At 35.8% G+C, this 13,598-nt stretch overlaps 1 pseudogene; it reads right to left on the reverse strand.

Annotated features, from left to right (window-relative positions):
- Positions 1-9,010: 9,010 nt before the first annotated feature.
- LOC110637969 (protein GIGANTEA-like) lies at positions 9,011-13,169 on the reverse strand (annotated as a pseudogene).
- Positions 13,170-13,598: the final 429 nt, after the last annotated feature.

Here is a 13,598-nt window from a genome sequence, read left to right on the forward strand (position 1 = left end):
CGCGTTTCAGGTGTCAGAATTGGCATAGGTAAACTCGAACTCCAAGTTGCTCATTTTCGGCTAATATCGATTTAGAATAAAATTCATAAAATATTCATGGATGATCAGAAAATTATAATTCCTTTTGCAATTGCCTTATAATATTATTAAGGACAGCGGGGTAAAATTTTAAAATTTTTAGGGCTCGTTTGGATAGTTTTTGCAAAAGGATTAGTTATGGGGGCTAAATTATAATTTTTCAAATTGTGGATTGTTAACTGTTTGGGTAGGCCCAGGAGGGGCCTTGTAATGTGATTGAGTAGTGATTGTGTGATTGGCAGATATAGAAGTGTATTTTAAAATCTTTTGCAGGTTAGGTAGGTCCCAGATATAGGGAAAATTCTGTCGAATTTTCGGTATAAATTAGGCTTTCTATTGTCTCTTTAGAGCTTTATTTTAATTTAGTACTAATAAATTTGTAATTTAATTATTTAGGTGATTGATGTCAGCTATTTTTCTCTATTCAGCAGCCACAATAGTCCTCGATATACTGTGAGTAAAATATTAATTTTAATTGTAATTTCGATATTATTATATGTTCAAGCATGCCCATGTATCACTTATAAATATGTATTTATGTAGTTAAACACTAGGCACGCTTTATGTTGCATTCATAATTGTTAAAGTACTATGGATGTTGTTGTGATAATTTGAAGCAGTGTGCGTGAGTTGGCGTGCGTGTGGTATGGTGTTGGATATAAACAGGACGGGTAGACATGGCTTGAGATCTTCGCTGGGATCTGGTCTTTCGGGGTAGACACAGCTTCAGTTCTTCGCTGGGACCCCGATTTGGTTTATTAAGTGAAAGTTCAGCCTGAGTTCTTCGCTAGCACAAGTTATATTAAGAGGGCTGTATAGGGGATCAGCTCCCATATATTTATTGTTTGACCTTATCGGGTGTGTGAGTGCTCCAGATTATCTTTTTACTGTTATGATGTGAAAATATTGACGATGTTACATTTCACTCTACATGGTGCATTAGCTTTAGATAGTTATAGAGATTATGGTTAAAATTGATATTTTACTCTCTGAGTTGAACGCTCACTCCTGTTCACCATATTTTTCCAGGCTACAGGAGAAGAACTTTTTAAGAATAACTTGTTCCTTTCCCCGCAAGTTATGAAAATAAAAATTTCTTAACTGTATTATTATTATTATTATCTAAATTCGAAATTTAGAACTCCACATGTACTAGTAGTAGCATTAATCCTGTTAGGGACTGCATGAATTTAAGTTTTATATTAACAAATGAAAAATTTTTATGAGTCTTAAATAGTTTGTAAATGATGTAACAGGGTTGAGCTGGGCTCCTCTAATTTTAGTTTCGGATAATTGCTGGGCTAAAGTTGGCTTGAAATAAAATTATAACAGATTAATTTAAATTATTTTATATGCATATTGGGCCTAAATTGTGGGCCTGGTCATGGGTTGAGGAATAGTTAGGCTTACTACGGGCCTCGAGGGGGCTTTAGGCTGGCTCAGGTCCTAGTGCCGGTCCGGCCCATAGGTTGGGTCGTGACAAGAGTGGTATCAGAGCTTAGGCTCTAGATTCATGGGAAATAATATACTTGGGAGTGTAAAAGGAGTCTTGTTAGGATATTACATGCGGAGTATAGGATTCTGTTTTATCTTTTTCTGTAATTCTTTATTTCTAGATTCTGCATTATACCTTGGGAAATATAAAAGTGCCTCAGTTAGTGTCTTGATTTTCGTGGAGTACATAGAAATGTGAAACAGAGTTAGCAGACATGTTGAGGTCTGTCATGAGGATACGTACTCCAAGAAATGCTATGTTTCTGTCTGTATGGGTTTAAATGGTGTGCCAATTTCTTGCAAGGCACAAGTACATAAAGGTGAGTCTTGAAATTACAATTGCCCTAGATAAGGATGAGGATACCATTGCTGGCAGTCGTCAGTGGATGACCCAGTCAGAGTAAGTTTATGATAATAGTAGATTCAAGTGAGAAAAGAGATTAGGAGACCTAGTCTATCAGGACGTATCGTAGTAACTATACAATATTCTCGATATCTGCTCTGTAAGCTACAGATTACAGTACCAACACAAGATTATTGTGTAAAGCTGTGTGCATCCCCATGGTGCTCCATAATGAGGGTGTTTGCAAATAGCCTCTGTTTTGGTACAGTTATGCCGGAACAAAGTTCTATATCTGCAGAGGAGTTGGAAACTCCTGGTTAAGAGTCTAGAGTTAGAATATTGAAAGGTCACAGTTGGGAGATAACTAGAGTCAGTGACTAGGTTACCCTAGCATGAGCTAAAGTTACATCAAGAGTTGCTATCAGACCAGAGGTTGCGAATTAGTTGCAAAGTAAAGGTGACATCTATAGAGTGAGACCATCTGATCTTTAGTATAGAATTTTGGATGGTTTTTGCAGTACGACAGACGTTTTGCTTAGAGCTTAGTGAGAATAGTATATCTTGTGTGTATTAACAAGGTGTAAAGTACAACCCTACTACCTAGGGAAGGTCGGAACTATGAATTGATGATTCACAGAGCTATGATATGATAAGAGAGTCATTAATTTGACATGATTTTGGCAAGGTGGTAAATGTAGTACCTTTATTGCAATAAGTTAGGGTATAGTTCTATCTTTTTAGAAGGGATCGAAGGTTATTACTGATAATGATGACTTATGGAATAGTGTCCCAGATGGAACTGTAGAGTGTGGTAGAGAGTAGTTGGCTCGGGTATCCTGGAGAGGATACAAGTTCCATTATAGGAATCATATATAATCAGATCATGATGGATATAAATCCTTTAAATTGGATGACGGGTTTGGGTGCTCGGTATCTTAAGTTTTGGCTAATTGAGTAAACATGGAAAAAGAAATAATAATAATAATAATAATAATAATAATAATAATAATAATAATAATAATAATAATAATAATAATAATAACAAATAAATAAAATTGCTGCAGAATCAGTTCTTGAGGTAGTAAGGGTATTATGTAAGCTAAATGATAAGAATAGAGATCATACAATAAAAGTATAACTGCAATTTCCTGAGTTCCTTTCTAACTTCATATTGTTCAAAACAATAGTATAATCTAATTATAATAGTGTTAAGAGTAATAAATTAGCGAAGATAAATCACAGAAGGCCAATGGATAGAGAAAGTGCAAAATGAAAGTTTGGACAATTGATTGCAGATGCAATATAATCTAAATGCCAGTGGAAGTACTAGCTAGAGTGGTCAAAGGACCAAATCTGAGTAGCATAGATATGTGATAACACGGTAGAGACTCTGAAAGATATAGTTAGCAAGTACAGCTGTCATTTTAGGAAGAAGAATGGAACCAGGGATAGAATAGTCATGTTCTATTTTGGGTAAGACAAAGGAAATAAACGAAAGGACAACCTAAAGAGCGCATAATAAAAGGAACAAAGTTAAGATATAGGGTAGGCTAAGTGTTATTCTTGGCAAGATGAATGACAAGGATGGAAAACCCAAAATGGGACCACATTAGTGAGAATAGTGATGGAGGTATGGAATCTAGTAATGTGATACTCATAGCATGATGTAATTGAGGTGGTGCCAGGGGCTAAAATATAGTGCTTGGAGTTGCATGATTGGATCATACTCTATTTATTCCCTATTCCTAAAGTGAAGTGGATAGCAATGGGGCAAGAGTCTTTTAACTTATTAACAGTATCAAGAAGATTAGGCGAGGAATACAATAATGAGTAAAAGCTAGAAGGTGTGCGATAGTATTGTGGACTATCTAATTAGGCAGAGAAAGAGAAGTTAGTAAGCAGTAAGTTAAATAAAAGTCAATTTAAGGGATCAAATAGGTATGATGAGAGGAAAAGAATGATAGATAATGACACATAGGCTTTAGGTTAGACTTTTGAGATAGTGAGAAGGTAGTTAGAGGTTTGTTATGAATGTCAGGCAAACATTTTTAGTGTGATCAACAGAATCACTTTGCAGTGACGCAATAACGACAGAACAACAGTAGGGGTAGAAAGAAAAGTGACAAGTATGGGTGGTTATAAATCACTAGAAAGTTCAAGGATCAAATTAATGACCATAGATAAGGGTGGAATTAGTGCTGGAAGAATCTATTAGTGAGAGAAATCTTTCAAGATTCAACAAAAGTTAAGGGCACAATATAAATGATGATAGATATGAATCATAGGTCGAGTATAAGTAAAGCTAATAAATTATAAAATATTATGTCAGGAAGGACAATGGTACGGTAAAGGGTTTATGCAGATGATACCTTATAGGTAGACCACAATTGTGCTAGGAGATGATGAAGTTTGAAGAGAAAGACTAAGAAACATAGGTTAAACGTTATTATATGGACAATCGAGTGTAGTTGAATATAAGAAGATATTTTTCTTTCTTTTCAAGTTTAGCTTGTGCTTTTGGTTCTAGAGGGTTATATAAGGAATAGAGACTGAGTCAAGGAGACCTAGTTATTTGAGAGTTTGGTAGGCACCAATTCATACACAATTTCCTGATATGAGAATGACAGTAAGTGCATACCTAGTATTAAGTATGAAAGGACGATTAGAGTAATGACAGGAGTTAAATCGAGCTAGTTACTAGGACTTACAACCCTTTTGAACTATAAGCTGGAGGAAGTGCTATTTGCTAATGAGTTACAGCGAATGAAATTATTACTAATAGGAAAAGTTGAGGCTGAAGTTTGGAAAGCTATGGGCAGTATATGTGAAGGAGAATGAACATGTGAAATATATTGTTCAGAATAAAGGCATGACACATATTTTCCACAGCCGTGTTAGTTCAGATGGAACTTATAATTTCTGGGGCTCCTATCCATCCAGGGTGAGCAATTTCCGACTAAGGCCGGTAGGGAATGATAATGTTCTGATAGTTAAGTTGAAAAAGGGGATACAAAAAGAATTTTCTATGGTTAATTATAAGTGTTACATAAGGTGAAGAATGTGCTCGTAGGAGTAAATCGTAAGGCTAGAATTCCCGAAGTAATGGAACTGGTAATCAAGATAAGACTAAGAAATAAAATGAAAGTTAAAGTTGATGATGGGATAGACATCTTTGAAGGAAAAGGTGTTAGGGTGAGACAGGACTAAAATTAAGGAATAAGTACAGCAGGTTAAAAAGATGTCAACAATACCAGAAATAGGAAAAAGGAAGTGGATAAGATCCAAATGACAGGAAGAAAGCTCGGTAGAGCTAGTTAAAATGATGAGGATAAAAAGGAATAGGTATGCTAGGAATACATTAAGAGATGTTTGAAATCAGTTATTATGAGATGATATATTAAAGGAGTAGCGGAGCCTTGATCTAAGTGCCAATGTGTTAGAAGTATGACACATACTAAGAAGCTTTAAGAAGAAGTCTAGATATTTCCATTATAGAGAAGGAGTGGGAAACGATAAAGTCACATAAACTGAGTTGTCAGGGAATATAAACACTCTTGTCACCTAGAAGGAGAGACCCAGTTCACCTTCCAATGTTGATAAATGATACACTTGGCCCTTAGAGGGGACTCTACCTGACTGGTTACATAAGATGGACAGAGGTTAGTCTAAGTACCTTAGTAATGACACAAGTAGATTGGAAATTTGAAGTATCATGAAAGTGAGAAGATGCATTGGTACTAACCGTTAAGGTCAAAGGATAAGTAAAGGTTTCGAACGAGATGCCTAGATTAGGTGCTACAGGAAAGCTACTCATAGGATGCCTTAGGATAAGGAACATAGGTCATGTTTTGGGGAAACAAAGATTATTGAAACAAAGGAATAAGGACTGAAGTCACCAAGAGACACGTTAGGGCGTAATAAAAGTGAGGTAAGCGCTAAAGTTGATTAAAGTTATCAGATATCAAGTCGAGAGTAGTGGAGGTATAGTGAATACTTGAAATGTCAGAAAAATGGTCAATGAATAGCCAAGAGATAAAAGCATCTTTAAAAAGAGATGATGACAAATAGGATACTATAGTAGAATCAGAGAGCAGTAGAATGTCATATATAATATACGAAGAGTTTGAAGAATAAATGTTATACCAATCTCTGCATAGCCGGAGGAGTAATAATCACACTTGTTCTAATAATCTTCTTTTCCTTATCTCTTGTTTATTCGAAAATTCGAGGACGAATTTTTCTTAAGGGAGGGAAGAATGTAACAACCCCAAAAATTTTTAAATTTTAAATAAAATAAAAAGGAAATATTATGTAATATTATGTTATTAATATCATAGGATTTATTTTATTTTATTTTAAAAATAAAAAAAGATAATAATAATAATAATAATAATAATAATAATAATAAATAAATAAATAAAGTAATAACAATTAAATTAATTAAAGTTAATTTAGCAAATGAGAATAAAATAATTAAATTTTCCTAGACTATATTTATCATTACTAGAATTTTATTAAATTTTAACATAATAAAAAAATTATTTTGGACCTAATTGTAAACCCCTAAAAAGTTGAGAGACTAATAATGTAATTAAAAGATAAAAAAAAAAACCCAGAAATTGAAAAACGCAGCAGGCCCCTCCCTCCCGTCTCTCTCCCTCTCCCTCTCTGTTCACTGTGTCTCCGGCCGACCTAGTGGCGGGCGACGGTCGGTAGAGGTCCGGCAAGCTCCCAGCGGTCCCAGCGGCATCGGCAACCCCCTAGACAGCGAACGGCGGCGAGAGGAGGCACCCAACTTGCGCGGCAGCCGCGTCCTTCCAGAACGATTTCGGCGGTTCCCGGTGGCATTCCGACCAAGTGAGGGTGGCGCTCGACTCCTGGGACCACGAGCTTCCCATCTCGACCGGCGGTGCTCCATTCCGTGGAGGTTTTCGGTGAGTCACGAAAAAAGAGAAAGAGGAGAGAGAAAGTGATGGCAGTGGCTTTTTGGCCACTTTTTCGGTGATCTGACCATCGGATCGGAAATTCGAGGTCACCAATGGACTCAGGACGACGAGATCTTCGAGATAGAACTAGTCCCGCTCCGATCGGACACCGTTTGAAAAAGGCGATAATCAGACGGTTCAGATTATTTGGTGAGATTTTCAAACTTTTTCGATTTTCAAAATTTAAAAATATTTTTATAATAATTATTAACACAATTTGGACTTAATTTAGGTGCAATCGGATCGAGGATAGCTCACCGGCGTCGAGACCGCATTTTTAGCCAGATCCGGCTGCCTGACAGCCTGTCTCAGAACGTGATCAATATTATAGTCAATCCTAGCATTTTTAGGCGTTTTGGACGCGTTTCAGGTGTCAGAATTGGCAAAGGTAAACCCGAACTCCAAGTTGCTCATTTTCGGCTAATATCGATTTAGAATAAAATTCATAAAATATTCTTGGATGATCAGAAAATTATAATTCCTTTTGCAATTGCCTTATAATATTATTAAGGACCGCGGGGTAAAATTTTAAAGTTTTTAGAGCTCGTTTGGATAGTTTTTGCAAAAGGACTAGTTATGGGGGTTAAATTATAATTTTTCAAATTGTGGATTGTTAACTGTTTGGGTAGGCCCAGGAGGGGCCTTGTAATGTGATTGAGTGGTGATTGTGTGATTGGCAAATATAGAAGTGTATTTTAAAGCCTTTTGCAGGTTGAGTAGGTCCTAGATATAGAAGAAACTCTGTCAGATTTTCGGCATAAATTAGGCTTTCTATTGTCTCTTTAGAGCTTTATTTTGACTTAATACTAATAAATTTATAATTTAATTATTTAGGTGATCAATGTCAGCTATTTTTCTCCATTCAGCAGCCACAATAGTCCTCGGTGTACTGTGAGTAAAATATTAATTTTAATTATAATTTCGATATTATTATATGTTCAAGCATGCCCATGCATCACTTATAAATATATAGTTATGTAGTTAAATACTAGGCATGTTTTATGTTACATTCATAATTGTTAAAGTGCCATGGATGTTATTGTGGTAATTTGGAGCAGTGTGCGTGAGTTGGCGTGCGTGTGGTATGGTGTTGGCTATGGACAGGACGGGTAGACACGGCTTGAGATCTTTGCTGGGACCCGGTCCTTCGGGGTAGACACGGTTTGAGTTCTTCGCTGGGACCCCGATTTGATTTATTAAGCGAAAGTCCGGCTTGAGTTCTTCGCTGACACAGGTTGGATTAAGAGGGCTGTACAGGAAATCAGCTCCTATATATGTATTGTTTGACCTTATCGGGTGTGTGAGTGCTCCAAATTATCTTTTTGTTGTTATGATGTGAAAATATTGACGATGTTGCATTTCACTCTACATGGTGCATTAGCTTTAAATAGTTATAGAGATTATGGTTAAAATTGATATTTTACTCTCTGAGTCGAACGCTCACTCCTGTTCACCATATTTTTCCATGCTATAAGAGAAGACATTTTTAAGAATAACCTGTTCCTTTCCCCGCAGGTTATGAAAATAAAAATTTCTTAATTGTATTTTTATTATCTAAATTCGAAATTTAGAACTCCGCATGTACTAGTAATGGCATTAATCCTGTCACGGATTGCATGAATTTAAGTTTTGTATTAATAAATGAAAATTTTTTATGAATTTTGAATAGTTTATAAATAATGTAACAAAGTTGAGCTGGGCTACCCTAATTTTAGTTTCGAATAATTGCTGAGCTAAAGTTGATCCAAAATAAAATTAGAACAGTTTAATTTAAATTATTTTATATGTATATTGAACCTAAATTGTGAGCCTGATCATGGATTGAGAAATAGTTAGGCTTACTACAGGCCTCGGAGGTTTTAGGCTGACCTAGGTCCTAGTGTCGGTCCGGCCCATAGGTTGGATCATGACATAAGACCCGTATGCTTTATGAATGCATATGCAAGTTCAATGGGAGCAACTGCTACAAGCAACAAGCAAAGCAATCAAAGCGCTCCTGTTTCCAGCTGCTAAGGTATAAGAAATCTCTTCTCAGTATAAGCGTTCGTGATTCTGCAGTGAATTAGAAATTAGAATAGGACTGCTTGAAAGCCAAAAGGAGACAGCAAAATTTAGTGAATTGCAAGGAGAGCAGTAAACTGAATAATCACATTATGGTAACAGAGTTAGAACCCCCTTAAGTTATTGCTGTCTGCTATTCTAATCTGTCAAAAGAAATACAAATGACCTCTGATAATCTACACAACAATGTTAAACCCAGGATTTCTACACAACAATGTTAAACCCAGGATTGTAACATACACATCTGATATAGCAGGATAAAATTAAGCATATGACGAAATTTTATCATGGACCTGTCGACTGTTTCATGATGCACTGTTATCCTTGAGGCCTTAAACCTAGAAGAGTGAAGTGCAAGTTACTTCTCTGGCCAGCATGTCCTTCAATCTAATTACCAAGGTATATTTCTACCTGTAGGTCCCACTCATAAAAAAGAAACAACACCCATAAACCTGAAACTGTTACCAAAAGCTAGTTGATGTCATATGGAAATGGTACAGCCTAGTTCCTTGGCAGCAGTATCAAGAAATTGAATAGGCATTCCTGTTGCAAGTCGGCTATGAGCTTCCCAAGTCAAGCACTTCTCTATATCAGCTTGCCAATCAATGACATCTATGTTAAAGTACTGATAAGAGGGTCCACGAATGTCATTTATGTCCACTTGGTTAGCAGTAGGTCTTATTGAACCAGTATGCAAAATACGACGAAGAACTGATGTGCTAAGAGCACGGACATGTGCACTTGGATGTGAAAGGCATCAGATAGTAGCTGGTAGACGACACTGCATGAATCAACCAAAAGAAATCAAATCAGCATGTGTATGGTGTGGATTTCATCTAGCATGGGACATCCCAATAACTCACTAGATAGCATTATGTATCGGTGCATGAGTGGCCTTTGTGTCAAAACATCATTCAACCAAAAGTTCAAGCTCACAGGGGTCCAAGAATGGGTTTTTCATATTTCCAAAACCCCATTCATAAAGAAGTCCACAAAGCTTGAACCATTGAAATTTAATTAATGATACAGCAGTATACCTTAATACTATGTCAAAAAACCCTTTAACCTAAAAGCTCAATCTCATAACTATTAGTCTAAGACTGGGTTTTATTATATCTTTAATAGTACGTGTAGTTTATGGGTGTATGCAATCTTTGGACTATTTGGAATTGGATATGACAATGCGGGGTTTTTTTAACCTTCAAAAGATCTGAAAGGCCATCTGCAACTGCAAATCCAGATTCTCCCCATTCCAGCACAGGCTGAACTGCTCTAGCTGTTGCTTCCAGTAACTGCCACAAATTGAAGATTTAAGCATCAACCAACAGATAGACATACCTAATAAAGGCTACATCTTGCAATATGATAATCTTTCAATCTGATTCTCATATGCAATTTTCAAGGCAAATAGACAGTGATAAAGCTAATAAATTACGAATGTTGAAAAGAGTTGGTCAATGGCTAAATTGGTGAATATAAAGATTAATTGCCACAGTTCACATAAAAACATTTTCTTACCTCCAGCTGTGGTAAAGTGCAAGCTTCTCCATCCACAAGCATTCCATCTGTGGCCCGTAGAAGTAGGTCCGACGCACTTGCCAAAATTACCAATGCTTCTGGTGTGTCATGATTTCTCATTAGTTCTACCATCAATCTGACTATTCTCTGGTTGATTCTCCACATTTTCTGACCCTGATCATCATCTTTGGCAATCCAAGGTTGCAATTCCCTCTCCGCCTGACAAGCACACAAAGCAATGAAAGTGACAATGCAAAGTAATCGAGTAAATAAAAAGAACAAAACAAAATTGCCGACTTGGACACCCACCAGGCCGAACCACCAAAATAGGGCAATTAAACATCCCAGAAATACTTCAAATAGATTTTTTTTGGAACTATATGTTTATTGGTTGGTATATTTAAAACCAACAGGGATGGTGGTTCTGAGTTTCTATTATCCTGTTTTGATGGTGTTACCTTTCACAATAACTGGATGTTCACGCAAAGGACCAAGGAAAAACCTAAACAATTTCATGTTTGTTGACAAAATTTACAAGTTGAACAAAATTTGGACCTGAAGAACAACTGCTGTAGCTGCTTTTGTAGGTGATGCTGATACAACATTGCATAGTGCGTCCACAACCTAGACACATCCAAATAAGATGGTCAAAAGAAAATATTTTCCTTGTAAAATAGCAACAAAATTCAAATAACAAATGGACCTACTGCATCAGCTGCCCCAAAACTGGGTACCAGCTCATGCATCTTAGTCATGCTACTCAAAACCTTCGAATTCAATTCCCTTCAATACAATACAAGTTAAAAACCTTCCTCTATACAAATAAATTAGAACTTCAAAATGAAAATAGTCACAAAGCAATTCCAGTACACACAACCCCAAAAAGCAGTGCAGGACAACAAGCAGAAGCTCGTAGATTTAAGGAATCCAGGTGTAAATAGAAAATATAAGCCTATTTGGAAGATTGATTAGTTCAGATCAGAAATTTTGTGTCCCCAATTTGCTGCTTAATTTGGTTGGAGGTGATTTTGTAAGTTGTTCACAAGTTGCTTAGTCATCAGCTTCTATTCAAGCCGCAAAATCAGCAGCCTATTCATTCAAAAGGATGATTGGCTCTTAATCACATCCTTAGATAAGCTCCTTAGATCACTTGGATCTGAAGTACTTCACCCCATTTTATCCGATTAAATAAGTGTACATCCCACAGTGAGATAGCTATAATTCTATGGCCCTCCATTCCCTGTTCTACAGGGTGATTGTAATCATTTTCATTTTTATTTTCCTCTTTCTTCTTATGAAGGAACCAAGGTGCTCATTTTTTGTTCCTTTTCATCAAGAACTCAACTAGAGATATCTCATACAGATACATTAGATAAGTTGTGATGAAAGGACTTGAGTAATTAAAAAGACTTTAGAGTTCTTCTTGATTAAGAAATTGAAATTTTGATTTTTAATACTAAGGAAACAAAGTGATATAGATGGTGTTATATGTTTCTAATAATATTTTAAAAATATGCATAAAATTTTTTTTAAAAGAAAAAAGTGATAATTAATAAGAAAACCTTACAGTTGAGAGGTTGATTACAATTAAGGTCTTAAAATGTCATAATTTAAAAATTTCAATCCAAACTTTGGCAGAATTTTTCTTCCACAGATTCTTACTAATTTCTCCATAATATCTTATGAAAGAAATGCTGAAAGAAATTATTCATCAAGTGAAAAATTTTGAGTGTTCAATTAGTATAGATAATGACACTTGGAGCTAAAACGAATTGATCTTCAATATAAAAATTCTCCTGAAGGTTTCTCGCATAATACTAAACTATCTCATGCAAACCATATATCAAACTAAAGCTTATTGTAAAGGTAGTTAAAACTCTAATCCAATTTTGCCAAACCAAAAGAAAAAAGTTTGAGAGAAATTAAAAAGATAAAACTTTTCCCAATTCACACTGAAAAGTCTTCAATTGTTCAGGGTTAGAACTTTGAATATTAATTTTTTAAATATTAGTAACTTAAATTGATTCCTTGCTATATTTTTTTAGTAATTGTCCATAAATAAAAATGACATTACATTATATGAAACAAATGGAAATTAACTGTCCCCATCCTTGTTGCGCAGTAGTGCTTTCTGCACTAGGCTGAGTTTCAGGTGTTGCAATCAGTTTGTGCCATAGAAGTGAGACAACAGAGAAACATAACTCTTGTTTCTCCACAAGCACGGTTCTTAAAAGAACTTGTGCACTGTAGTTGAATCCAATGTGCCTGTCCATTGTTAAGAAATTGGCCAAATCTGAAGCATCTCATGGGAAACCGGCAATACCCTTACCCAACCTTAGGATGCACGGAAACGGGAGGCGGGAGCGTTTCCCCGTTCTGGAAACGTTTCCTTGCCGGAAACGTTAGGACACGGCGAGGAAACGTCTCCGGGCCGTTTCCGTAATTCCTTGAAATCGGAAACGCGTTTCCTTCGCCGGACACGCGTTTCTTTAAAAAAAAAAAAAAGTCGCAACTCCAGGAAGAAAGGAGAAGGCAAAGAAAAAAGAAGAAGAAGAAGAAGAAGAGGAAGAAGAGGAGAAGGAGGAGGAGTACCTGGTGCGGCAGCGTGCCGGCTATGGGAGGTGACTGATCTCTGCTTCCTTCTCCATCCGATGCTGCTCTGCCAATCAGCCTCCCTTCCCCGACGGCGCTGCTCCTTGCCCGAATCTCCTATTTGAAATTTTTTTAATCATTATTTTTATTTTTCAATTTTTTATTTTCAGTATTTTAATATTAATTTTATTATTTTACATATTTATTATTTTAATTATTTATAATTATAAATATATAAATAATTTAATTAATTAATTTTATTTTTTTTTAATATTTAAATTTATTATAATTAAAACTTTTAAATATATATATATTATTTATTTATAAATATATCTTTATATTTTTTATATTTAGACATTTTTTCACATTTTTATTTTTTATATTTTTTCAAATGTCATTTTTCAGTGTTCATTTATCACATTTTTCGGTATATGCGTCTTCATTTCCGTGCTACATAGACCCAAGGTGCTTCCTGAACCTTCTTCCGAGTGTGATGATCTGTCAGTTATGATTTTAGTTTCTGGAAG

Source organism: Hevea brasiliensis, chromosome 12 (genome assembly GCF_030052815.1).
Source record: "Hevea brasiliensis isolate MT/VB/25A 57/8 chromosome 12, ASM3005281v1, whole genome shotgun sequence".
Taxonomy (NCBI): Eukaryota; Viridiplantae; Streptophyta; class Magnoliopsida; order Malpighiales; family Euphorbiaceae; genus Hevea; species Hevea brasiliensis.